The sequence below is a fragment of the Papio anubis genome, chromosome 11 (assembly GCF_008728515.1).
Source record: "Papio anubis isolate 15944 chromosome 11, Panubis1.0, whole genome shotgun sequence".
In the NCBI taxonomy this organism is placed as follows: domain Eukaryota; kingdom Metazoa; phylum Chordata; class Mammalia; order Primates; family Cercopithecidae; genus Papio; species Papio anubis.
The window spans coordinates 68,443,171-68,469,666 of record NC_044986.1 but is presented as its reverse complement, the minus strand read 5'-3'; the positions used below and the strand labels follow the sequence as shown (position 1 = coordinate 68,469,666).

The 26,496-nt window shown below is 50.4% G+C and overlaps 1 protein-coding gene across 4 annotated transcripts in view; it reads right to left on the bottom strand.

Annotated features, from left to right (window-relative positions):
* Nucleotides 1-19,083, bottom strand: part of CHST3 (carbohydrate sulfotransferase 3) — a 47,396-nt gene extending 28,313 nt beyond the window's left edge. The window contains exons 1-2 of one of the 4 annotated variants that reach the window (XM_017962958.3): nucleotides 14,700-15,822; nucleotides 9,782-11,504 (exon numbers count right to left, since the gene is read on the bottom strand). The gene's annotated coding sequence lies outside the window, so the exon portion shown is untranslated. Of the gene's footprint in view, nucleotides 1-9,781; nucleotides 12,057-14,699; nucleotides 15,823-15,873; nucleotides 16,557-16,883 lie in introns of those variants that run through there. The other 3 variants (XM_031652261.1, XM_017962959.3, XM_031652260.1) reach the window with 3 other exon arrangements.
* Between the last annotated feature and the right edge of the window lie 7,413 nt (nucleotides 19,084-26,496).

Below are 26,496 nucleotides of genomic sequence, written 5' to 3'. Positions count from 1 at the left end.
AGATAAACTTTTTTTTTCTTTTTTAAACACAACAGCATTATGTAGATTAGAAAATATCAGAATGCCTCTGTATCATAATGATAAGCATGAGTTGATAAGCATGAGTTTCTTTTTTCCACTCTGTTGGCCAGGCTGGAGTACAACGCTACAAACACTGCAGCTTCGATCCCCTGGGCTCAAGTGATCTTCCTACCTCAGCCTCCCAAAGTGTTTGGAATTATAGGCATGAGCCACTGTGCCCAGCCAAAATACGGGTTTCATAAGGCTTTTGTTTCAGTTATGTGTGGGTGTCTGTGTCTGAGGTTTTAGTCTAAAAGGTGGAAAGCCACTGTTCTGGAGCTGGAATATGCTCACCGAGACTGGCTCCTTTTCTGAAATTTGTCTGAATGGGGAGATTTTGAAGGCCATGGCCTAAGAGTTCCCCACTCCCTCTTTCCCCATCCGATACAGTTATGTAGGCAGCGGACAGAAGGAAAGGGCTGTTTCAGGTCAGACAATCTTTACAACTCTGGCCTGAAGGTAAATTAAACTGTGCATTTTCCCTGTGCTTATAAACCTTTCTGGCCCTCCAGCCCCCGTGCTCCCAGGCCCGCCAGGTAGGCCTGCCTATTGAGGTGTCTATATGCATACGGACCAAATAACTAAACAGTTCCATCTGGGTGGTGGCATTGGTGGCGATTTGCTGCATTCTTCTCTGTACTTACCCATTGTACTTGAATTTTACATACTAAGCATCTAGCATCATTACAAAAATAATATTCTGACTGCCTTAGATAGAGAAAAAAATACAAACAATAAAGTCACTTCCTAAACAGCATTCAAAGCTGACAGTCCATCTCTGGGTGGAAATGCAGAAAAGGGAAGGCAGTGCCCGAAGGGAGGGTGGCAACCGTGAGCCTAGGGCTGGTGGTGCCCAAAGCACCACCCCCTCCCCCATCTGTGCCGGGCCAAATTCCACCTGTCCCTTATGGCTGAGCCCAAACCCCACACATTCCCAGAGCCTCCCTCCGTCCTCCCCCACAACCATAACCAATCCCCCAGGGGACTAGTCTAACCCCTCTCCCGCCATCTAACCCCTCTCCCGAGACTCTGTCTAAAAAAAAAAGAAAGCCCTTTTACACCTCCAATTCTCACAAGAGCCTGGCAGGCAACCTGGATCCTCACCTCCAACCTCTCCCTCATTATCCAGATGAGAAATAGAGGTCCAGAGATGCTGAGTGACCCGCCCAAAGCCACCTGGCTGGAGGTTTGAGGCCAGGATGTGAAGGGAGGGCCTCCTACCACACGCTCCTCTCCCAGCACCATTCCTCTCTCTACCTTGCACCATTCATATCGCTTTTCACCTTGTATCAGAGGTCACATGTGTGCGCTATCGCTGTATGGCACTGGATAAATATGTAAGGAAAGAAGGAAGAAAGGAAAGAAGGATACAGGGAGGAGGGAAGGGAAGGAATCTGTACCAAGGCAAGGAGAAACCTGGTATGTTATTGAACTTCCCCTTGGCCCTGGACCCCCAGGGTCAGACATGAGGAGGCATCCCGGGGAGAGGTCCAGACATCATCTATCTGTGCCTCAAACACTCCTGCTCTTGACCCACAGAGCTGTGCTGAGCAGGGGCCCCTCGGAGGCCATTTCCAAAGGTTCCACAGAGAAGAGGCAGGGTGCCTCCCTTCTGGGCACAAGAGGAGCCCTGCATTCCCTAGAGGCTGGCTCCTCGCTGCCCTTTAAACATGGGCTGCTGATCAGGCAGGCTCCTGTGTCTTGGGCTTCTCATCTGCAAAAAGGGTATAAGGACAGTGCCTACCCCCTGGGAGTGCTGTGAGGACTCAGTGATTGATGTGTGTGCTTCTAGAACAATGCCTTGCACATAGTAAAGGGTAAAGAAGGTTAACTATGATTACTCCTCTTGTTATTAAATGAGCTCTGGGGAATGAGAGGTTACCTTGTGGAAGAAGGGGGTAGATTGTTGAGTTCATGAGACCCTCTGGGGAAGCCTGGCAGCACGGGGTTAGGAACCTGGTGACTGGGGCCCAGCACGTTGGAGATCCAAGCCCAGCTGAGCCACTTTGTTGTTGTTTTTTTTTTTTTTGTCAAGACGGAGTCTCAGTTTATCGTCTAGGCTGGAGTACAATGGCATGATCTTGGCTCACTGCAACCTCTGTCTCCCAGGTTCAAGAAATTCACCTGCCTCAGCCTCTCGAGTAGCTGGAGTACAGGCGCCTGCCACCATGTCCAGTTAATTTTTGTATATTTATTAGAGATGGGGTTTCACCATGTTGGTTAGCCTGGTCTCGAACTCCTGACCTCAAGTGATCTGCCTGCCTTGGCCTCCCAAAGTGTTGGGATTATAGGCATAAGTCAGCAAGTCCAGCCCTGAGCCACTTTGTACAGTGTGACCGGGCAAGTGACTGGCTTCTCCAGAAGTCAGCATAGAGGCATAGGAAGGCATAGGAAGAAGCATAGAGGCTTCTTCAATATGGGGAGGTGGTGGTGCTGTTACTACTGTTGAATGCTTCATGGACTTCCCTTCTCAGCCAGTGGCTCAGAGGCAGCTGCTAGGATACATTCTTTAAAAAAAAAAAAGACAAAAAACAAAATCTGCCTGGCCAACATGATGAAAGCCTGTCTGTACTAAAAACACAAAAATTAACTGGGCGTGGTGGTGCACACCTGTAATCCCAGCTACTCAGGAGGCTGAGGCAGGAGAATCACTTGAATCCAGGAGGCAGAGGTTGTGGTGAGCTGAGATCGTGCCACTGCACTCAAACCTGGGCAACTGAGCAATATCCTGTCTCAAAACAAACAAACAAACAAACAAACAAACAAGCAATCAAGCTCCAACCTGGGCAACATAGAAAGACCCCCTCTCTAAAAAAAAAACCTTTAAAAATTAGGTGGAGCACACCTGAAGTCCCACTTACTTGGGAGGCTGAGGTGGGAGGATCACTTGAGCCTGGGAGGTCAAGGCTGCAGTGAGCTATGGCTGTACTGATGCACACCAGCCTGGGTGACAGAGTGAGACCCTGTCTCAAATAAACAAACAAACAAACAAACAAAAAAAATCGAGCTTAGGGGACTCCGAATACACAGTCTGGCTAAGAGGCAGCATAGTTTGGTCAGATCACCCTTGCCATGCCCTGACCCCACAGCCCCAGCTGTGGCTAGTGCCCTGCAAGACAAGAGGGGACAATGTAGAAGGGGCAGCTGGAAGGGCAGGGTTAGCCCAGAACCTGAGACTGCTGGGCTTGGAAGCTGAGCGGGCAGGCTGGGGCTGGCCGCATTCATGCTGCGTGGGTGGCTGCTCAGGTCTGGGGGCTGGGACTGTGGGCAGCAGCACTGCTTGGGAAGGGGCAGCCTTAGCAATGATCATTATCATAAAAACAGTCCTTGGGAAGAGTTGGACGCTGCAGGGGGCCCGATGCTATTTCCAGGTTATTTTTCAGGGTGTACCTCGGTCGACCTAATTGTGAAACAGGGAAGGGTTTTGTTTTAAAGCTGGACAATTTAAATGCAGCTTACACATACACGAAACTAACAATGCTGAGTGTCCGAGTCTGGCATGGGAAAGAGACCGCACATAGACTGTTTTGTGACTTTTCAACTTTGCACCGTGGACATGTATTATTGATTTTATAAAATTTAATAAAAGTAAAACCAAAATAAAAGTAGATTCCAGTTTTCTATCTGTAGAGGCAAAGTTATTTTGAGGCTAGCCTCTTGTTTGAGAAGTCATTTTAACAAGTCTTTGAATTTAGGCAGAGACAAAGGACAAATCCTATCACAGAAAGGAAAATTTGGGGGCAACTGGAAGCAAAATGGCCCCTCCAGTCTAACTTTAAAGCCTGCCTTCTCTGCAAGAACAAAGACAGCTCCCCAGAAATGATTACTGCAATGATTGGGCCTGAGTCTGAGGAGGGGGAGTTACTGGTTTGAGTTCTCTCTCTCCTATAGGGGAGGAATGGCCATCCCTGAAGCCTGATGAGACTGGGGCTGGGGAGGGCAGACTGTGGACTTAGCAGCATTCCTGGGGGCTTCCCAGAAATCCTTGGGGTAGGGGCCAGAGTTGTACAAACTACACAGAACTGAGGCTTGGGGTACATTGATGTAGGCGTTACAAGACATGGGGGACCCCAGAAGATGGCAGGCCAGCAGACCTGTGTCCCCACAGCACCTGCCCATTGAGAGCAATGGCAATGTGCTGCATGCTGGGTAATCAGTCACCACAGTGAGGCCGTTCCAGGGACAGGTACCGCCAGGACCAGGGTGGTGTTGGCATCCTGGTGGAGAAGGAACATTTCCCAAAGCCTGGAAAGGGCCTCTATGGCTTCATTAAGTGCTCCAAGAGCTTTTCTCCTACCCTAGAGGGTCATTTTCCCGAATCACAGGCAGCCGGTGACTGCAGAATGAATCAGAAGTGCAAGCCCCAGAGAACCGAACAGGGCTGTGCCACCCAGTGCCAGAGGGCAGGCTGGCTCCTCCCTCCTCTAGGAAGAAACTGGCCATCTCCCTGCAGAAAGAAGACTTGAGTCTCGGTTCTACCTCTTTCCCGCCGAGGGAGCTCAGGCAGCCAGAAAACTTCGCTAGGTCTCAGTGTCCTCACCTGGAAAGCAAGGATAAACACACTTCCCTTGCGAAGGTGAGAGGGTATCATTCTGCACAGGGCCCAGCCACTGGCCCCTCCACTCCAGCTGGCCTGATGGGGGCGGCACAGGGAGAGAGCTGTGAGTTGGCGCAGAGGCTGCAAAGGCTGGCATCTGCACCCACAGACAGGCCAAAGAAGCTGGCACTGGGCCCCTGGTTTGACTCATAGTCCGTTTCCAGGTGTGGCCACCAACACCAGGACGGGCGCCCCCTGAGTCCCCGTGCTCCTTCCAGAGAGGAGAGTCAACAGACATTTAAAGAAACTTCTCACCCCAAACAGCTGCATGGGTGGGATTTGCACAGCCAGTGAAGCTGGATGTTCTCCTAAATGGATCTACAGACTTCAAGCCACTCGGGGGAGTGACCTACACTCTGACATGAAAACTCCCTGCACTTCCTGTCTGCACTGTACAATTTATGGGGCAAATATTGCGTACGTTCCACCTTCTATGGTTCTCTGGTAGCTTCATTTGTGGCCGGATGGCAGAGTGGCTAAGAGCACATCTGGAGTTGGACAGTTATGGGTGTGAATCCTGGCTGTGTGGCCTTGGACAAGTTGCCTAACCTCTCTGGGCCTCAGGAATGGCATCTGTAAAATGAGACTACCTTGTGCAATCAGGTGGATGAAAATAAAGTACTCAGCTCAAAGATGCTTAGTACAGAAAGAACTCTCAGACACTCAACTGTATTATCCAGGAAGGCGGGGCCTGCCCGTCAGTCGGAATCTCCTCTAGGTCATGGCATAGTGCTGGTCACGTAGCTCTACCAGGCTCTACTTTTTAAAAGTGATCCCACCCAAACAGCAGCACCATTCTCAAGGAAAAGCAACTCTAAACGCTCGACACAGGCTTCTGAGCTGTCCCCTCCCCGCCCGGAATTCCAGTCAAGGGCTTGGCATGGAAGCCCTTCTGGAAGCTCTTCATGCCCAGTACCACTTCCAGAAGCTTCTGCCTCAGCAGTGTGTATGAGTAGGGCTGGGGCAGGAGCCCCAAGCAGGGAGGGGAGAGGTGGGGAAGTGGGAGACAGTGGCTGGGGAGGGAAACCCAGTGCAGGAAGCTGGAGTGCTGACCTGGCCCTGCGACCTGGGGTGTGTGGGTCCCCTTGCAGGACTTGGAGCACTGAGGTCATCAGGAGAACCACAGAGGGCAGACAGCAGGTGGGCGGCAGACAGTGAGACTCAGTGATGTCATGTTTTCCCCAAATGACTCAATGGTTTGCCCTGGGCTATGAATGGTGAGCTGTATGCTGTGGCCTCCGGGCCTCCCTACCCTCCAGGCCCGCCTGGCATCTCTCCCCGTCTCCGCCCTGTTCCAGGGACCCACAGTTGCCACATTCCTGCTCTGCTCCTGACTGCAGCCCCAGCCCAGGGCTCATCCCTGTGATGCCCCTGCCATGTCTCTCCAATCTTCACTTTGAGAGAAGACTCAAGCGACAGCAGACCTGGGTGTTATTACTGGCTCTGACTCTCCCTGACTGAGTGACCTTTGGCAGGTTACTCAACCTCTCTGAGCCTCAGTTTCCTAATCTGTGAAATGGAGACATTGATAACAACCTTGCCGGGTTGTAGGGCGCTTGGTGAGAATGACTGTGAAGAATCTGGCACATGGCAGGTGCTTAGTGAATGGAAAGAATGACATTCAAGGGCCTCTATGATCTGACCTCGATTTCCTTTTCTAGCTGCATTAAAACATATACCTATATAATATCAGCTCACCCTTCTTGATGCTCAGTGTGCCAGGCACTGCTCTCAACACTTGTATAGAAATACATTTTATTCCCATATCATCCCCATGTGGTGGGTACCAGTAGTGAGAAAACTGAGCACAAAGAAGGTAAGCTACTTGGCCACGGCCACACAGCCAGTAAGTGGGGAGTTGGGGTTCCCATGAAGGCAGCCTGGCTCTAGAGCCTATGTGCGTAACCGCAAGCCCACCCTGCCTGTCTCTCTCTCCTTGTGCATCTATACATTTCAGTTCAGTCCAGTCAGACTCCTCACCAGTCCCTGTCTTCGATCTGAACTTTCCCATCCTCGTGCCTTTGCCCAGCTTCCCTCGTGCACTGGAATGCCTGCCTCCTCCAGGAAGCCTTCCCCAAGTCTTGCCTCATGTCTACCTTTGTGGACTCATCACAGCGGGAATCAAAGGTGGTTACTGGGGCACCCAGGTCTCCTCTCTTCCAGCCTGAAAGTCCCTCCATCTTGCAGTGTCAGCATGAGCATAGGTGAGCAATACCTGGACAGGTGACGCCCAAGAACCCAGCACTCTGCGCCCCACTACTTCTGCAAGGACAGACAGCTTGAGGGCTGGAGCTGGGGCCACAGAACACTTCTACCCACCCATGGGGAGGCAGCCGGCCAGCAGGACTTCCTTCTCTCTGCTCAGGGAAACGACTCAGCCACGGGAGGCCTTGTTATTTGGAGATGGGGACTGGACCGTTGAGCGGTTGAACGGCTGTCCACAAGCTGGTGGGGCTGAGCAGTGGGCCCAGAGTGCAGCCAGCCACCAGCTGGTATCCAGGGCAGGCAGACAGACTAGTGACAGACTAGTGGCGAGACTAGAGGGGCTTCTAGAAGGGTTTCAGGCTCATCCTCCGTATCCCAGTCCAATACCCACGGGATAATGACTTCAAAAGGCCATGTGCCCGGGTCCCACTCTTCCTGTCCCTTCCTTGGCCCATGTTAGCCACCCCTCCCGCTCACCATGACTCCTGCCACCCTCCCCAGACACAAAGCACTCCCTCACAGAAGCATCCTGGACTGGGCCTGCCCCACCCTCCCAGCCAGCAGCCCCCTGAGGGTCCTGTGCCACATCTGTCACTCATTCCTTCCATAAACAGGTAGCAGCACTCACTGTTAAGTCAGGGGCTACAAGGATGAACAAGGCAGACAGCTGTCCTGCCCTTGCAGATCCCGTTGCCTGGTGCAGACCACAGATCACTGAACCAGCAATCACAATACCGTGGGCAAAGTGCGGCGAGGGGGACCCATGGGCAGCCATGGGGAGGGCCACCACCCAGGCTTCCAGGAGAATGTGGCATTCAAGCCAAGGGAAAAAGGGGGAAGAAGGGAATGTCCTTGGCAGCTGGGAAGGCTACAGAGAGCAGGGTGTGTGTGTCTGGGAAATGAGGACAATTTGGAACGTGGGATACCGAGTCCAGGTGAGGCTGGGGAAGAAATATTTACTGAAAGATCACAGGGCCAGACATCACTCAGGGTGGGGTTTCTGTCTTGCTGGAATGGCCACTAGGGAGGCAGAAGTCCCTGATCTGCCAGGTCCCCCTTGCTAACTGAGACCACACCCGCTGCCATTTGCACCCTTCCTGTGACCAGGGGAGCAGAATCAGCAGAGCGGGCAAAAGACCCTGATGCAGGATCCAAAATGCCCCACCCAGGGCAGCCAACAGGTACCAGAGTCAGACCTGGAGAAGGCCGAGGCTCACTGGTAGTGCCCACAATGGGCCATGCAATGCCAGCATTGCCAGAGCTTCCCAGTCAGAATGCAACGACATGCACTGGCCACGGTTTGAAAATGAGGGTCTGTGTGCCGTTTCTCCTCTTGGTGCAGCCACAACGGGACAGATGCACACGCAGGTGGTACTGAGAGTGCAGATTCTGGAGTCAGCTGCAGGGTTTGGGCCCGGCTTTGTCCCTCACCAGCTGTGGCATGTCAGCAACTTATCCAGCCTGTCTGCCTCTGTTTTCCCATCTGTAAAATGTTGGGAATAACCGGAGCCACCTCTGGAGCTTCCGGTGAGAACTCAGTGAGGATGTCCTGGAGGTGCTCAGGGTAGTGCTAGGCACGCCAGCTGCTCTTACTATGATTGTTTCCTGTGCATGCTACCCCCAGACACCTACACCAGATGCAAAAGAAGGAAGAAAAGTGAAAAAGAAATAGCATGTGTCCGGGTAAAAAGAAGGCAAGTGCTTGACCTGTGAGATCACGGTCGGTTCTTCATCCTCTGGTGGCTGACACTGCTTCATGACTGGCAGGTTCTAGGTTCCTATTCTCGGGGCCTCTTCAGACATGTCTGTCCTCAACCCTGCAGGACAGGCCCTCAGCTTGTCTCTGGGTCCCTGACAAGCCCCTGGAAGTCTCCAGAGGAAAGCCAGGCACCTGCAGCCCTGCCCTGTGGCTGGAGTTGTGAACTCCTCGCTGAAAATCAGCATAGTCACAGTGTGGGGAAGCGGGTGGCCCGGGTGTTTTCAAAATATTTCCTCGGATAGCACTGTTTGGCTCACACACGTTAGCACTTTCCAGAATCCTGCAGATGGCAAGGCAGCTGGAGAGGAAGGGAGGAGAAGGGGGAAGCGGGAAAGGGTGGGGGGGACGCCCAGGGCTAAATCTCAGGTAGCTGTGTGGGCTGGGGCTGGCACAGGCACAGGCAGGCATCGGCGCGGCATGTGTGAACAGGAACAGCATGCACACGACAGAAAGCCGATCAACCTGCAGACTAGTCTGCAGACGGCTAAGCTGTGAAGCCCTCTTACGAACCAGAACTTTCTTCGGAAGCCCAATATGTAGAATTGGAACCAGTGGATGTGCAGAATGCAGGACTCACCCCACAACCACCCTCTCCAGAAGCCTGGCAGCAGCAGGACAAAGCAGGAACCAGAACCTTCTGGCAGTGCCCTACTCCCCAAATCCCAGAGGCTTGCAGACTCAGCTCAGCACAGCCACAGAGAATGAGAAGAGCCCTCAGCCACTCCCTGGATGCAAGGTGAGGACCCTCCACTGCCAAGCCCAGCTCTCCCGCTTCTCACCAGGTGCTTGGTTTTAAAGTTGGTCACTAAGTAAATCGAAGTTATTAAGAGATGGAAAATGTGCTTCCTATTCCACAGACTTAGTCACTCAGAATAGTGCCTGAGTTTCTGGAAATCACTGGTGCCACCTTACACCACCACCCCTGAGCTGACAGGACTCGAGCCCAAAGCAAAGAAATCTGACATTTTTGTTCAGGTAGCCTACAAAGTAAATGAACGTATGAGGGTTTGCTCACAGGTAGGCCCCACCTTGGAGAGACATAATGAGAAAATTAGCTTTGGTCTATCCAACCTAAAGCAATGTTTAAGAAGTAAAGCTTCTCAGATGCCACAAAACTGGAGAAAAGTCCCATCATTCTGCACCATCAAAGTTAAACTCACCAACCAACCAAGAGGTCACCGTCTGCCTGCTGGGGAGGGTCCGGGCTTGGGACTGACTCAGAGGGAGCAGGGCTGAGCTGGGACCCCCGGCCGTCTTCTCTCCCACATACATGTTCCTCCTGTGTCCGGCCACCAGCGTCCCTGCAGCACAAGGACTGGCCAGCGGAGGGTGTGTTCCCTGACTTATGAGGCTCTCAAAGTCAAGGAGGAGGAACTGGGCGGGGAAGGGGCAGGTGTAACCACAGAGGCCAAATAAGAACATCCCGGGCTGGCCTCCGAGGTGGCTGTTTACTTGTGGCATTCAGGAGAGGCTGAGCTGGGAACTGGCTTGTTTATTTTCCACACTTTTTCTCCAGATCCTTTTCATAGAGTCCTCTGAAACCTCAGTGATAAATTTCCCAGGGCCCAGGGAAGCCACAGTCCCTCAGCACACAGCCATCTTTGTGAGGAGGTGGCAGGGGGTCGGGGGGGATCAAGAGGAAGGAGGGCGGCTGGAGACAAGAAGTCACTGGTGGTCAGGGGCTCCTGGGGCCCACCCCTGCCCTCCATGCTGGTGGGGGCCCAGGAGCCACAGACCAGATTTGGGGCCATGGAGACAGAGGGCTGAAGCGTGTCCACCAGCAAGCACAGAGCAAACCGTCCAGGCCTGTCAGGGGCCACCCCACACCCTGCTGGGAGTCCACGGGCTCAGGGTGGGACCAGCAGCATTCTGTCATCTCTTTAGGCCTCAGAGAAGAAAAGGTGACAAATATCATTTCTGTTTTACAGATGAAAAGGAGAAGTGTCTCCTCTCCTGAGGCACGACCTCACGAAAGCCAGAGACTCTCTGAGTGTTGGTCGCATCAAAGAGCCTCTCTGTGCCGGCCCTCTAGGAGTTCCCAGCAGAAGCGTTCATAGCCCCTCCCGGGGCTTCACCCAGCATCTGACCGCATTTCCAAGAACCTCCCATGCCTCAGGCACCTGCATGGAACCAGGGGCACAAAGATGGACAGCCTTGGCCCCTGCAGTGGGATGGCTTCTTCCCACACCCAGTCCCCCAACTTCCATCCTGGTCAGCGGGTCCCCTCTGCACTGGAGGCCGAGAGGGCTCCAGTTTCGTTGCAGCTCAGCGCTAGGAAAGCTCTCAGAACTCACCCAGGCGGGCTTCCTGCGGAAGGTGGGCAGGGGCCGGCTGGGCAGTGCTCAACCAATGCTCCTGGCGTCTTTTGAAGGGTGCCAGCCTTTCCCATTCTGTGGACACCTGTACTGGGGGCTCTCAGGGCAGAGATGAGGGTGGGGGGAGCAGTGAGGACCCTGCCCTAGCAGGGATAACCACTCTCGGCCCTTGGGGGCGGGGATAGAAAATACCACCGTGACTGAAAACGTGGCTGTCCCAGGCCGTTGCAGCTCCCTGGCTTCATGAGCTTGGGCAACCACTGCACCTCTCTGAGCCTCATGTCCTCAGCTGTAAAGTGGGTCCAGCGGATAATTGCTGTCTCCCTGTGGGGCGTGGGTATAGAAGCAAGAGCTGGGAACCAGATGAGCATGTGGTTATCACCTCCCCTGGCTGTCGCGGTTCTGCCCTATCCTTCTCTCCTGTGGACCAGGCACTGCTGAGGAGTCCAGCTCTCCAGAGCATGTGGAGGGGCAGAAGGACAGCTGTGACATGGCCCCTCGTGTTCACCAGGTGAATGACAATCGGAAGTGTCAGGTGAGGGCTGATTTCCCCAGGTAATAGATTACCCTGGAGAGGACCAAAAAGGGGAAAAAAATATAGTAACATTTGAGGATGTTTTGTCTACCTGGCAATTTCTTCCCTATTCACGGTATGGTCACAAGTGGCAGCTTTGCCCCAACTTCTCAGATAAGCAGTGAGTCATCTCTCACTGGAATTACTGCAACATCTCCCTGTGTGCCCCCTCAAATCTCCACAGTTTCCTGACTCCAGAGCCACACAGAAGGCTCCAGCAGCCTGGTACCACTCAGCCTTTGATTCCCACAGCCTAAGATATAATCCAGGCTCGGCAGAGTGTGTGGAAAAAGAAGAATGCAAGCAGAGGCCCTGGGACCGTGTTAGTAAGAAGCATCAGGACTGTTTCCCTGTTGCCATGGAGAACCAATAAGGACCTTGCAGACAGCCTAGCATGGTAGAGACAGGGTGGGTTCTGGAGTTAGACGATCCAGGTTCAAATACTGGCTTTGCAATTGTGGCAAAAACAAAAATTGACAAATGGGACTTAATTAAACTAAAGAGCTTCTGCACAGCAAAAGAAACTATCAACAGAGTAAATAGACAACCTACAGAACAGGAGAAAATACTTGCAAACTATACACCCGACAAAAGTCTAATATCCAGAATCTATAAGGAACTTGAACAAGTTAACAAGCAAAAAACCACCCCATTAAAAAGTGGGCAAAGGACACAAACAGATGCTTTTCAAAAGAAGACATACATGTGGCCAACAAGCATATGAAAAAATGGTCAACATCACTAATCATTAGAAAAATGCAAATCAAACCACAATGAGATACCATCTCATACCAGTCAGAATAGCTATTATTAAAAAGTCAAACATTAACAGATGCTGGTCAGGTTGTGGAGAAAAGGGAGTGCTGGCCAGGCGAGGCAGCTCATGCCTGTAATCCCAGCACTTTGGGGGGCTGAGGCGAGCAGATCACGAGGTCAGGAGATCGAGACCATTCTGGCCAACATGGTGGAACCTCGTCTCCACTAAAATTAAAAAAAAAAAAAAAATTAGCTGGGCATGGTGGTGGTACGCGCCTATAGTCCCAGCTATCAGGAGGCTGAGGCAGGGGAATCGCTTGAACCTGGGAGGTGGAGGTTGCAGTGAGCCAAGATTGCACCACTGCATTCCAGCCTGGCCACAGAGCAAGACTCCATCCCCCCGCCTCCCATCAAAAACAAACAAACAAAACAAAACACAGAGTGCTTATACACTCCTGGGGGGAATGTTAATCAGTTCAGCCATTGTGGAACGCAGTTTGGAGATTTCTCGAAGAACTCAAAGTAGGATTACCATTCCACCAAGCAATCCCATTGTTGGGTACATACCCAAAATAATATAAATTGTTCTACCATAAAGATACATGCACATGTATGGTTATCATAGCACTAGTCACAATAGCAAAAACATGAAATCAACCTAAATGCCCATCAGTGGTAGACCAGATAGAGAAAATGTGATAAATACACATCATGAAATACTATGCAGCCATAAAGAAGAATGAGATCATGTCCTTTGCAGCAACATGGATGGAGCTGGAGGCTATTACCCTAAGCAAACTAACACAGGAACAGAAAATCAAATGCCACATGTTCTTACTTATAAGTGAGAGCTAAACATTGAATATACATCTGAACACAAAGAAGGGAACAACAGACACTAGGGCCTACTTGAGGGTGGAGGGAGTGGGGAGGGTGAGGATCAAAAACCACCTATCTCGGGCCTGTGCGGTGGGTCAGACCTATAATCCCAGCACTTTGGGAGGCTGAGACAGGCAGATCGCTAGAGCTCCGGAATTTGAGACCAGCCTGGGCAACATTTTTTTTGTGTGAAACCCTGTCTCCACAAAAAATACAAACAAATTAGTCAGGATGGTGGTGCCAGCTACTTGGGAGGCTGGGGCAGGAGGATCACCTGAGCCCGGGAGGTTGAGGCTATGGTGAGTGGCAGTGATCATGTCACTGCACTCCGGCCTGAGCAATAGAGACCCTGTCTCAAAACAAACACAAACAAACAAAACAAAACAAAACAAAACAAAACAAACCCAACAACTCTCTGTTGGATACTATGCTTTACTACCTGGCTGATGAAATAATCTGTACACCAAACCCCCAGACATGCAATTTAGCTGTGTAACAAACCTGTTTATGTACCTCTGAACCTAACACAAAGTTACAAAAAACCAAATACACAAATACTGGCCTTGTCTCTCACTGCCTGTGTGACATTGAAAAAGTTATTTAACTTTTCTGATCCTCAGTTTCCTAATCTGCAAAATGGAGATGAAATGCTAACCTCATAAGGATGTAATGATATAATTAGGAAACATATACAGAACTCTCGATTCACAGAGGGCATAATGAAGGTGGAAAGGTGATATAGGGAAGGAACTGGCTGCAGGGTTCCACCTGAAATTGGGGATGGCCAAGCCCAGATTACCTACTCTTCCATCTGAGGCCACAGTCCTTGGTGTCGCCCACATGCCTTGCTGATTTCAGCATTTAGAAGTTTGAAATGCACACTGAACCTAGTCAGAGCTCTTCACAAGGGGGCAGGGGTGGGGAATGACACATTTCTTTTGGATGACATGCCCAGGCCGCCCCCACATCTTTGTGCACTCTCAATCCCAAGACTACTGGCAATCCAGTTCCAGGAACACGAATGTCTCTGCTCCTCTGGGAAACTCCACAGCAATACTCAGTAAAGGGACTGTGACCACCCCTCTAACTGCTGCCACTACAGAGCCAAGCCACTGCTGCAGAACACAGCTCCTAGAACCTTCATGAGACCCATCTCCAGCCAGGCCATCAGAGGCCAGGCAGAAAAACAGCTGCCCCTGAATGCTACATGTTCCCATGTTCTACCTGCCCCCAGCACATGCCCAGCAGCCTGGCCCGTCTCTTTCTCCAGGTACCCACCCCTCTCTCCTGCAGTCAGGAGACGGGGGTGGGGGCGGGGGGGGGGGGGCGGTTGATGGAATCAACTCCTCTCTGTGCTGCAGATCTAAAGTTACTCTTCAGTTGAGAACCCACAGAATCTGCCAAACAGCCTGCCATCTACCAAAACCCACATCAACCCCATCTTAGCCAGATACAGAAATGAAGCTTTTCCTGCTGCCCTTAGAGGGGCAGAGGCCAATGATGAGCTCAAGTCTCCCAAGGCCAGCCCACGGGACACAGTGGAACACACAGTACCTGGGCCACTGGCCCAAACAGATCAGGCAGGGCTCCCAGGAGCTACTCAGGTCCCCTTCTCTGCTGGAAGACCAATTTCAAACCAGCAGAGGCCCACTGGGCTTGCCTCACAGTGAGTCCATAATGAGTGATAATTACCGGTGTCATTATTCATCAAGCAAGTACTGACTGAGTGCCCACTGTGCCAGGCACTATGCTAGGCCCAGGACAATCCCAGGGACATCCTGGGGCCCAGGAACACCACGCATCAGAAACCAAACACAATTTCAGGTGCGAGGAAAAACATTAAGGCTTCAGGCCTGCCTTGGTCTCCCTAACCTTTTAGGCTTAAATTCCCTTACCTCCCCTTACTCCGTCCACACCCAGGACTGGAATCTGCTCATCCAGTTCCCTTGGAAGTCCCTGGAGGAAGCACATCCGCTGGGGGGAAGGGTCCCTGCTTCCCTGGAAGACTCTGTCACGGCCACTACCCTTCTGTCTAGCGCAGCAACAGCCTGCCAGCCTCTTCCACTCTGCTCACAGACCCTGGCACGCCGGCTCTGAGTTTATGAATCACTCCCTCCTCTCTCTGGGCCTCGCCTCCGGAAGGGCTTCGCACACCCAGACACATCACCCAGACACCGAGTTTCCACACCAAATCCGCTCCTGCAGAACCCCGAGAACCCACTGCAACGTCTGCTCCCCCGCCCTTGGTCTCGGGGTTCTGGCCACGACTTTTCAAAACCCAGGCAGCCTCTCTCCTGCCCGCTGCGCTTTGGGGGCTCCCTCTCCTTGGGGGCTGCGGGGGTAGCAGACAAAGGCCATGGATGTGAGGGAGGGATGTGAGGACGTGCCTGGTGTAGAGGCCAAATCCACCGCGCTCCCAGGAATGTGCATTTCGGCGGGTGGCACGTGCCTGGCCGGTGTGGGTGTGAGCAGATCGGCCTGCGCGATGTGCGGGGTATGAGTGGCGATGAGCTGTGTGTACCTGGCAGGTGTGATCCGGGTGCAGCGGGTTGTGGGTGCCTGCCTGGGCTTTTCCCCGAGCCAGGAACTCCACCTCCCACCCTCCGCTTCGTCCCCCTCTCCCTCCAAAGTTTGGCGCGCGCGCCTGGACGCGGAAGGCGGGGGGCTCCCGGCTGGGCGGCCTCCCCCGGGCCGGGCGGCGGTTCCAGGACGCCCGCGCCGCACTTACCCCAGCTGCCGAGGCTCCACCGGCGCTGGCGGCCCCGACCCTCCACGGCTGGGGTCCGGCGCGGGCAGCATCCGCTCGCAACTTTGCCTTCCTCTTGGAAGATCCCGACAGAAGCGGTTCCGTGGCCCCCGCGCCCGCGCGGCCCGGGCTGTGCGCCCTCTCCGGGGCAGGCGGGAGGGATGCAGGCGCGGCCGGGCCGGTCCGCACGCTGGAAGGGAAGCGGCGCCAGGAGGGCGCCGTCCTGCGCAGCGAGCCCGCGAGAAGTCCTGCCTGGCGCCCTCCCCGCTCCGGCCCGAGCCGGCGAGCGGCAGCGGATTCCTGAACCGCGTCCAAGGCGTCCGGGAGCCCTCCTCCTCTTCTTCCTCACCCCACCCAGCTCCCACCCCTGCGCGCCCGGCAACTTGGGAACCGTTGGCGAAGTTGGCGCTGCTCTGGCCGCGCGCCGGCCGGGCCTCTGCGGGAGGAAGGGGAGGAGGAGGAGCTGGCGGGAGAGGAGGGGAGAGAGGGGAGCCGCCCCCGGGGAGCCGCTCTTTCCAGGACCCCTCTGCGGGCCTTTGTTCCGGGCGCTGCCCCTAGGCCCTCCAGTCCCCGGGGACTCGCTTGGGGCCGCTCAAGTATCCACGCTCTCCTGGCGAGGCTGGTGGGTGGAGGCTGCTTGGAGAACCTCCTTGGCGTCTCAGTGCCGGAGCCCCCGGGCCTTTACCGCCCCCCCTCTCCCCCGACCTTTGCCAGGGAGACCCTCTGGCTGCAGGGGTTCTCCGTCATCTCTGCCTGGAGAGGATCTTCCCGCTGCCGCCTGGGGCAAGGGGGCTGGAGGACGGTCTCCCTGATTTCCAAAGAACGCAGCACCGTCTCCCTGGGCGGTAGCAGGTCCCCCACCCGCCCTTCCGCGCTTTCCTGCGCCGCCAGCCAGTCCAGGGCTCCCCGAATGCAAGAACAGGGAAACGGGAGGGACAGAGGGACAGAGGGTCTTCCCGGCCCGCCAGGGCTGCCTGTCATTATCTTCGTACCTTCCCAGACAGCTGGGTCTCCGGTTGGGCTGCCAGGCAAGTGGGGTCCCAGTGGCCTCCCGCGCATGGCGTGGTTGGCTGGGCAGCACCAGCTCCGAGGTGCAAAGGCCAGCTTCTGGAGGGACGAGGTAAAGGGCTCAGAATTGGAACACAAACCAAACCTCCCCTTTCCTTGTCTGAATCCTGGTGATGGCCCTGTCCCCTAGAAGGCAAGAACGTCTTGGATTCCACTTGCTGGGCATTCCTCCTGGGACTTCCAGTACTTAACGTCATGAACTAATTCAGGCCTCTCTAAGACAGCACTCTTGACATTTAATGGGATAGTATGAGGTTTAGACAATAAGTTATTTCCTGTATAGGAGAAGTAGGAAAATCCAAAAAAGATAAAACCTGAACGTCTACATTTGACCTTCCTCTGCCATTCTCAGCATTTACAGACGGACAGCAAATACAGAACCAGATAGAACTGATCCTGACCCTGTTAGGGACAAGCTGCCCCAGGATCCCCCCCCCCCCCCCACACACACACAATGCAGCTGACCCTGACCCTGAATACTCTGCAGCTGCATTCCTGGACCCTTATCTAGGTGCTACAGCAAGGTCACCAGACTTGCTTACAGCCCAATGGGCGGCATGGGGAAGGTCACAAAAAATGTGGATAAACCTAAGTTACATCCTCTTGTAAATTCCTATATTGCAAGCCGGTCACCAGATGATATGTGGTAAAGTTAACTGACAACCCCAGGGTCTCTCTCCCCCATATGAACCCCTCATTTTGTAAGCTCCAGGGCTGCCTCCTCTGACTGACTGGGGTGAAGCAGCCCAGCAGGATAATAAACTTACTTGCCTGACTTTGGGTCTCTCTTGCATTCTTTCTCTTGGCTAACGTTACATTTTGGTGCCGAAACCCAGGAAGGGGATAGGCTCTGGCTGGGTGTACTTAGAGGACTCTCTCTCTCTCTCTCTCCTCCCCCACACCCTCCATCACCCCTCAGAAAAGAGGTGTCCAGAATAGAGGAGGCCTGGAGGATGCCTGACTTGGCGGCTGCCTCCTGTATTCCAGACAAGGCCCACAGGACAGGGGACACCCTCTCTTGCCATCCTTGTCACTGGCAGTTTCTTCTTCCTCTACCTACCACTCTCCATTCACTATGGGAGCCTCTCAGTCTACCCATCCCAAGACCACCCACCTTGGGTGTCTCCTCCGCAATCTCAAGGCTCTCAGCCTCCATTCAGAGGTCCATTCTAAGAGGCTTATCTTTCACTGCAATACCGCATAGCCTCAATACCAACTGGACAATGGCTCCCAATGGCCTGAAAACGGCGCTTTTGATTTCAATATACTTAGAGACTTAGACAACTTTTGCCATCGCAATGGGAAATGGTCTGAGATTCCTGATGTTCAGGATTTCTTCACTCTTCGTAACCGCCCTTCCCTCTGACAGTCCTGCTCTACTTTCCAAATCCTCCTCTCCCGACTGGTCTCCCACCACACCTGCAACAGCCCCAGCCGACAACTCCTCTTTCTTTGACCCCACCAATTTTCCCCCTCCCTGACAGCATCATGATCCTCCACCAGAGCATCACGATCCTTCACTGTATGTCCCCGCTCTGGCTCTAAACCTCTGTCCCCCTCTCTCCAACCACTCCGCTTCTGACTCTGAGTCCTCTCCATCTCCGCCCCTCACCTGCTCTTGGGCCCAGCAGGCTCAGCAACCAGCTCCCTTGCTTCCTCTCCAGGAAGTAGCAGGAGCCAAGGGGACCATCCGTGTCCATGTCCCTTTCTCCCTCTCCAATCTCTCAACAGATTGAAAAATGTCTCGGATCCTTCTCCTCTGATCCCGATACTTACATCAAAGAATTTAAACATCTTACCCAATCTTATGAACTCACTTGGCATGATCTCTACATTATCCTCTCTTCTATATCTCCTTCCAGAAAAGAAGGAAAGAGTGTGGCTCACAGCACAGGCACATGCTGACAATCTTCATGGGCAAGATCCTACTAAGCCCGTAGGAGCCGCCGCTGTTCCCTGGGAAGAGCCTTTCTGGGAGTACCAACCTACAGACCCAGGCCGGGCGTCTGTAACCATATGATTACTTGCCTCATTGCAGGCCTTAACAAAGCTGCACGGTAAAGGCCGCGTGCAGTGGCTCACACCTGTAATCCCAGCACTTTGGGAGGCTGAGGTGGGCAGATCACGAAGTCAAGAGATCCAGACCATCCCGGCTAACATGGTGAAACCCTGCCTCTACTAAAAATACAAAAATTAGCTGGGCGTGGCGGCAGGCACCTGTAGTCCCAGCTACTCAGGAGGCTGAGGCAGGACAATGGTGTGAACCCGAGAGGCAAAGGTTGCAGTGAGCTGAGATCGTGCCACTGCACTCCAGCCTGGGTGACAGAGCGAGACTCCATGTCAAAAAACAACAAAAACAAAAACAAAAACAAAAAACAAAACAAAACAAAAACAAAGCTGCCCATAAGGCTGTAAATTTTGAAAAACTTAAAGAAATTTCCCAAAAGGCAGATGAAAATCCTGTCCAATTCCTTTCCCGCCTTTCAGAGGCTCTCCAAAAATATACCTGCATTGACCCTGCCTCCCAAGAAGTAACTATTGTTCTTTTTTTATATATATATACTTTAAGTTCTAGGGTATATGTGCACAATGTGCATGTTTGTTACATATGTATACATGTGCCATGTTGGTGTGCTGCACCCATTAACTTGTCATTTACATTATGTATTTCTCCTAATGCTATCCCTCCCCTCTCCTCCACCCCATGACAGGCCCTGGTGTGTGATGTTCCCCTTCCTGTGTCCAAGTGTTCTCATTGTTCAATTCCCACCTATGAGTGAGAACATGTGGTGTTTGGTTTTCTGTCCTTGTGATAGTTTTCTCAGAATAATGGTTTCCAGCTTCATCCATGTCCCTACAAAGGACATGAACTCATCCTTTTTTATGGCTGCATAGTATTCCATGGTGTATATGTGCCACATTTTCTTAATCCAGCCTATCATTGATGGACATTTGAGTTGGTTCCAAGTCTTTGTTATTGTGAATAGTGCCACAATAAACATACATGTGCATATGTCTTTATAGCAGCATGATTTATAATCCTTTGGGTATATCCCCAGTAATGGGATGGCTGGGTCAAATGGTATTTCTAGTTTTAGATCCTTGAGGAATCGCCACACTGTCTTCCACAATGGTTGAACTAGATTACAGTCCCACCAGCAGTGTAAAAGTTTTCCTATTTCTCCACATCCTCTCCAGCACATGTTGTTTCCTGACTTTTTAGTGATCGCCATTCTAACTGATGTGAGATGGTATCTCATTGTGGTTTTGATTTGCATTTCTCTGATGGCCAGTGATGATGAGTTTTTTTTTTTTTTTCATGTGTCTGTTGGCTGCATAAATGTCTTCTTTTGAGAAATGTCTGTTCATATCCTTTGCCCACTTTTTGATGGGGTTGTTTGATTTTTTTCTTGTAAATTTTAGTTCTTTGTAGATTCTGGATATTCACCCTTTGTCAGATGGGTAGATAGCAAAAATTTTCTCCCATTCTGTAGGTTGCCTGTTCACTCTGATGGTAGTTTCTTTGCTGTGCAGAAGTTCTTTGGTTTAATTAGATCCCATTTCTCAATGTTGGCTTTTGTTGCCATTGCTTTTGGTGTTTTAGATATGAAGTCCTTGCCCATGCCTATGTCCTGAATGGTATTGCCTAGGTTTTCTTCTAGGGTTTTTATGGTATTAGGTCTGACATTGAAGTTTTAATCCATCTTGAATTAATTTTTGTATAAGGTGTAAGGAAGGGATCCAGTTTCAGCTTTCTACATACGGCTAGCCAGTTTTTCCAGCAACATTTATTAAATAGGGAATCCTTTCCCCATTTCTTGTTTTTGTCAGGTTTGTCAAAGATCAGATGGTTGTAGATGTGTGGTATTATTTCTGAGGGCTCTGTCCTGTTCCATTGGTCTATATATCTGTTTTGGTACCAGTACCATGCTGTTTTGGTTACTGTAGCCTTGTAGTAGAGTTTGAAGTCAGGTAGTGTGATGCCTCTAGCTTTGTTCTTTTCGCTTAGGATTGTCTTGGCAATGCAGCCTCTTTTTTGATTCCATATGAACTTTAAAGTAGTTTTTTCCAATTCTGTGAAGAAAGTCATTGGTAGCTTGATGGGGATGGCATTGCATCTATAAATTACCTTGGGCAGTATGGCCATTTTCATGATATTGATTCTTCCTATCCATGAGCATGGAATGTTCTTCCATTTGTTTGGAAGAACATTGTTTGTCCTCTTTTATTTCATTGAGCAGTGGTTTGTGATTCTGCTTGAAGAGGTCCTTCACGTCCCTTGTAAGTTGGATTCCTAGGTATTTTATTCTCTTTGAAGCAATTGTGAATGGGAGTTCTCTCATGATTTGGCTCTCTGTTTGTCTGTTATTGGTGTATGAGAATGCTTGCGATTTTTGCACATTGATTTTGTATCCTGAGACTTCACTGAAGTTGTTTATCAGCTTAAGGAGATTTTGGGCTGAGATGATGGGGTTTTCTAAATATACAATCATGTCATCTGTAAACAGGGACAACTTGACTTCCTCTTTTCCTAATTGAATACTTTTTATTTCTTTCTCCTGCCTGATTGCCCTGGCCAGAACTTCCAACACTATGTTGAATAGGAGTGGTGAGAGATGGCATCCCTGTCTTGTGCCAGTTTTCAAAGGGAATGCTTCCAGTTTTTGCCCATTCAGTATGATATTGGCTGTGGGTTTGTCATAAATAGCTCTTATTATTTTGAGATACGTCCCATCAATACCTAATTTATTGCGAGTTTTTAGTACGAAGGGCTGTTGAATTTTTTGAAGGCCTTTTCTGCGTCTATTGAGATAATCGTGTGGTTTTTGTCTTTGTTTCTGTTTATATGATGGATTATGTTTATTGATTTGCATATGTTGAACCAGCTTTGCATCCCAGGGATGAAGCCAACTTGATCATGGTGGATAAGCTTTTTGATGTGCTGCTGGATTTGGTTTGCCAGTATTTTATTGAGGATTTTTGCATCGATGTTCATCAGGGATATTGGTCTAAAATTATCTTTTTTTGTTGTGTGTCTGCCAGGCTTTGGTAACAGGATGATGCTGGCCTCATAAAATGAGTGAGAGAGGATTCCCTCTTTTTCTATTGATTGGAATAGTTTCAGATGGAATGGTACCAGCTCCTTTTTGTACCTCTGGTAGAATTCAGCTGTGACTCTGTCTGGTCCTGGACTTTTTTTGGTTGGTAGGCTCTTAATTATTGCCTCAGTTTCAGAGCCTGTTATTGGTCTATTCAGGGATTCAACTTCTTCCTGGTTTAGTATTGGGAAGGTGTATGTGTCCAGGAATTTATCCATTTATTCTATATTTTCGAGTTTATTTGCATAGAGGTGTTTATAGTATTCTCTGATGGTAGTTTGTATCTCTGTGGGATCAGTGGTGATATCCCCTTTATCATTTTTTATTGTGTCTATTTGATTCTTCTCTCTTTTCTTCTTTATTAGTCTTGCTAGTGGTCTATTAATTTTGTTGATCTTTTCAAAAACCAGCTCCTGGATTCATTGATTTTTTGAAGGATTTTTTTTTCTGATCTTTGTTGGTTTAAAGTCTGTTTTATCAGAGACTAGGATTGCAACCCCTGCTTTTTTTTGTTATCCATTTGCTTGGTAGATCTTCCTCCATCCCTTTATTTTGAGCCTATTTGTGTCTCTGCACGTAAGATGGGTCTCCTGAATACAGCACACTGATGGGTCTTGACTCTTTATCCAATTTGCCAATCTGTGTCTTTTAATTGGAGCATTTAGCCCTTTTACATTTAAGGTTAATATGGTTATGTGTGAATTTGATCCTGTCATTATGATGTTAGCTGGTTATTTTGCTCATTAATTGATGCAGTTTCTTCCTAGCATTGATGGTCTTTACAATTTGGCATGTTTTTGCAGTGACTGATATCGGTTGTTCCTTTCCATGTTTAGTGCTTCCTTTAGGAGCTGTTGTAAGGCAGGCCTGGTGGTGACAAAATCTCTCAGCATTTGCTTGTCTGTAAAGGATTTTATTTCTCCTTCACTTATGAAGTTTAGTTTAGCTGGGTATGAAATTCTGGGTTGAAAATTCTTTTCTTTAAGAATGTTGAATATTGGCGCCCCCCCCCCCCTTCTGGCTTGTAGAGTTTCTGCCGAGATCCACTATTAGTCTGATGGGCTTCCCTTTGTGGGTAACCTGACCTTTCTCTCTGGCTGCCCTTAACATTTTTTCCTTCATTTCAACTTTGGTGAATCTGACAATTATGTGTCTTGGGGTTGCTCTTCTCGAGGAGTATCTTTGTGGTGTTCTCTGTATTTCCTGAATTTGAATGTTGGCCTGCCTTGCTAGGTTGGGGAAGTTCTCCTGAAGAGTGTTTTCCAACTTGGTTCCATTCTCCCCGTCACATTCAGGTACACCAATCAGAGGTAGATTTGGTCTTTTCACATAGTCCCATATTTCTTGTAGGCTTTGTTCATTTCTTTTTACTCTTTTTTTCTCTAAAATTATCTTCTCACTTCATTTCATTCATTTGATCTTCAATCACTGACACCCTTTCTTCCAGTTGATTGAATTGGCTACTGAAGCTTGTGCATGCATCACGTAGTTCTCGTGCCATGGTTTTCAGCTCCGTCAGGTCATTTAAGGTCTTCTCTACACTGGTTATGCTAATTAGTCATTTGTCTAATCTTTTTTCAAGGTTTTTAGCTTCTTTGCAATGGGTTCGAACATTCTCCTTTAGCTCTGAGAAGTTTGTTATTACGATCATCTGAAGCCTTCTTCTCTCAACTCATCAAAGTCAGAGCTTTGTTCTGTTGCTGGCAAGGAGCTGCATTCCTTTGGAGGAGAAGAGGCGCTCTGATTTTTAGAATTTTCAGCCTTTCTGCTCTGGTTTCTCCCCATCTTTGTGGTTTTATCTACCTTTGGTCTTTGATGATGGTGACATACAGATGGGCTTTTGGTATGGATGCCCTTTCTGTTCGTTAGTTTTCCTTCTAACAGTCAGGATCATCAGCTGCAGGTCTGTTGGAGTTTGCTGGAGGTCCACTCCAGACCCTGTTTGCCTGGGTATCGCCAGCAGAGGCTGCAGAACAGCCTTGTTGCTGCCTGATCGTTACTGTGGAAACTTTGTCTCAAGAGGGGCACCCGGCCATATGAGGTGTCAGTCGGCCCCTACTGGGAGATGCCTCCCAGTTAGGCTATTCTGGGGTCAGGGACCCACTTGAGGAGGCAGTCTGTCCGTTCTCAGATCTCAAACTCCATGCTGGGAGAACCACTACTCTCTTCAAAGCTGTCAGACAGGGACGTTTAAGTCTGCAGAAGTTTCTGCTGCCTTTTGTTCAGCTATGCCCTGCCCCGAGAGGTGGAGTCTAAAAAGGCAGACAGGCCTCCTTGAGCTGTGGTGGGCTCCACCCAGTTTGAACCTCCCCCACTTTGTTTACCTACTCAAGCCTCAGCAATGGCAGGTGCCCCTCCCCTAGCCTCGCTGCTGCCTTGCAGTTAGATCTCAGACTGCTGTGCTAGTCCCATCATGGGTGTGGGACCCTCTGAGTCAGGTGCAGGATATAATCTCCTGGTGTGCCATTTGCTAAGACCGTTCAGAAAGCACATTATTAGGGTGGGAGTGACCCGATTTTCCAGGTGCTATCTGTCTCGGCTTCCCTTGGCTAGGAAAGGGAATTCCCTAACCCCTTGCACTTCCCAGGTGAGGCAATGCCTTGCCCTGCTTCAGCTCAGTCTGTGGGCTGCACGTGCTCTCCTGCACCCACTGTCCGACAAGCCCCAGTGAGATAAACCCGGTACCTCAGTTGGAAATGCAGAGATCACGCGTCTTCTGTGTTGCTCACGCTGGGAGCTGTAGACTGGAGCTGTTCCTATTCAGCCATTTTGGAACCTTCCCCGGATCTATTGTTCTTAATACCCATTTTATTTCCCAATCTGCCCCCGACATCCAGCGCAAACTTAAAAAGGCTGAAGATGGCCCTCAAATCCCACAACAAGACCTCCTTAACGTGGCTTTCAAAGTCTTTAGTCACAGGGATCAGTGAAATAAATTAGACAAAACCCAAAGAGATCATGCTAAATACCAGCTTTTAGCACAGCTATCTGTCAGCCTAGCCATGGTACCCAAGGGCACAAAAGACCTGATAGCAGCAATCCTCCTGGGCTTTGTTTTAAGTGCGGCATAGAAGGCCCCTGGGTGCAGGCATGTCCCAACCCATGAGTGCCGAAGAGCCCTTGCCCAGTCTGCCAGCAGACTGGCCACTGGAAGTCTGACTGTGCTCTCAACAGATGGACAGACAACCCTGCTCCTCAGAGCTACCATCCCTTCAATAAGACAAAAAGTGAAGAACCGCTTGCACTCCCACAGCTCCTTGGCCTAGCCACTGAAGACTGATGAGGCCCAGGGCTCCTGGCCCCCACTGCAATCACTGCATTGGAGCCCAGGGTAACTCTACTAGCAGCAGGTAAGCCGATCTCTTTTAATCAATAGCAGGGCCACCTACTTGGCTTTGCCTGAGTTCTCAGGACTGACTCATCCCTCTCAAATGATGGGGTAATCAGACCCAACACTAGGCCCTGGGGGCTACTAAGTCCAGCGGAGTCAAAGGAAAGAGAAAAGACAAGGTAAGAGTGCATAAGGTAGGTCCAGGGGGCCAACGCTGGTATGGAGGCTGTGAAGGCCCTGAGCTCTGGGAACCCACACTATTTATTGGTGATCAAACAAAGAAGAAGGTGGTGAGGACGTGCAGATGTGGGGATAGAAAGGTAGTGGTGCATCAAGCATAACTGTGATGGTTTAGTGTTTTCTTTGACACATATAGAATATGCTCTGCTGCTTGAGATAATGGAGAACATGTTTACAAGCCTGGGAGAGCAACCAACACGAAGTCTGTGCACATTCCAGAGGCTATGAGGGGTTTTATGCCCTGAGCCCTGGATTCCATCCAAGCCAGGAGGGGTTTTATGCCCTGGACTTAGATTTGTGGTACAGCAGGGCAGCCTTCCACCCTTTGGCACAGAGCTTGGTGTTCCAAAGGCCATGAGGAGTTTTAGACCCTAGATCCCGGACATCTTCTAATTTTTACATTGGAAAAATTCCATCTTTTACATTATGACAGACAAGCCAGTCCTGCCTCAGTTCTTCTACCAACATGCCTCCCTTTTCTTTTTTGCAAAACCACCACAGTTATTATTGCTTGCTCTTGGCGGTGGCTTTCTCTCCAGAGGTGGCTTCTGCATCTGCAAACTATATAAAGACAAACAACACAGATTTAAAGCACAATCATAATTGAAATCACGGAGCCTCCAAGTGTCTTGATCCATTTTAACGGGTTAATAGCTGCTAATCCACCTGCAGCTCCTTCAAGCACTTCAATTCCTGGCATTAGTGTCAGATGTCCCTGAGAGGCTTGAAATACTTATTCCTTCAGTTTTGCAATATCCAAAGATAAATGTCCAGTATGACCTTTTAAATGTCTCTTAACTTTTTCTTACTCATGCTCTGTTTTATTATACAGACGAGGAGTAATGTAAAAATCAGAGGTATTTCAAT